At 39.5% G+C, this 995-nt stretch overlaps 1 long non-coding RNA gene across 1 annotated transcript; it reads left to right on the top strand.

Annotated features, from left to right (window-relative positions):
• Positions 1 to 160: 160 nt before the first annotated feature.
• Positions 161 to 603, top strand: LOC107735803 (uncharacterized). Its single transcript, XR_001639514.1, has 3 exons — positions 161 to 271; positions 363 to 442; positions 525 to 603. It is a non-coding gene; the product is annotated as an uncharacterized LOC107735803 (long non-coding RNA).
• The last annotated feature ends 392 nt before the right edge of the window (positions 604 to 995 follow it).

Genomic DNA, 995 nt, shown 5'->3' with positions numbered 1-995 from the left:
CGTGACTTGCTTTTCAAATGTTTTAAAATTGATCATCCGAGTCTATGATCCAGCGGGCCGTACTAAAAGACACTGCGGGCCGTATACCGCCAGTTGCCCATCCCTGGTTTAGATGCCTTTATTTGGAATTTAACCAAGATTACATCAATGAAGTTGTTAACAGATTGAGTTTGATCACAGGGTGCCGGTACAACCGAAAGCGTTTTGATAGAACTTTTTGCATCACGCTCGAACCATCAAATCAAGGCTATGTGTGATGCATATTTGGCTGGTTTGTATTTTTTAACGTTCCTTATTTTATATTTTTCCATAATCTAAATATTTTTTACTTGGATGCCATTTAAATGTTGTCTATTTTCCAGAAACCGGAAGAGCTCTAATTCACGACCTGAAATCTGAGGTGTCCGGGGACTTTGAAAAGACCTTGCTGATCCTCGCTGAGGTTCAGTCAAATCATCATATTTAAATTCATTCAAATGAGTGATGCTGCTGTTTCACTTTCCATTTTTCCTTCTTACTAAAAGGGTAAGAGGGTTGAAACTACGAACGTGGACGTGGCAAAAGCGAAAGAGGATGCCAAGGTGAAGTGAAAACACTATTGCTGATGTTTTATCAGGTGTATACATAAGTACAACCAAACTCGGTTAAAAGAATTGAATGAAAAAACTAAATCTCCAATATATATATCCACATACTTCAGTTATTCTGCCCATGTATGCCTGTGTATCAAAAGGACAGTCCACCCAAAAATGAAAAGTCTTGCATCATTTATTCACCCTCATGTCGTTCCAAACCTGTGGGAGTTTCTTTCTGTCATGACAACTCTCGTAGAGTTTTAGCATGGTAATATACATGGCAATGGTAATGTGTTTGGTCTTGACGGAATAGATCTGCTATGCTGATGCTGCGGCGGCAGAGCAAATACAGAGACTTGCTACTGCTAATGCATAACATGAAATTAACCCATAGCAGATCTATACAGGTGGAGCTGGGGA

The sequence above is a fragment of the Sinocyclocheilus rhinocerous genome, unplaced genomic scaffold, assembly GCF_001515625.1.
Source record: "Sinocyclocheilus rhinocerous isolate Xijiao unplaced genomic scaffold, SAMN03320098_v1.1 C36309109, whole genome shotgun sequence".
Classification (NCBI taxonomy): domain Eukaryota; kingdom Metazoa; phylum Chordata; class Actinopteri; order Cypriniformes; family Cyprinidae; genus Sinocyclocheilus; species Sinocyclocheilus rhinocerous.
Note: the sequence above shows the minus strand (reverse complement) of the source record. Positions and strands in the feature narration are given on the sequence as shown.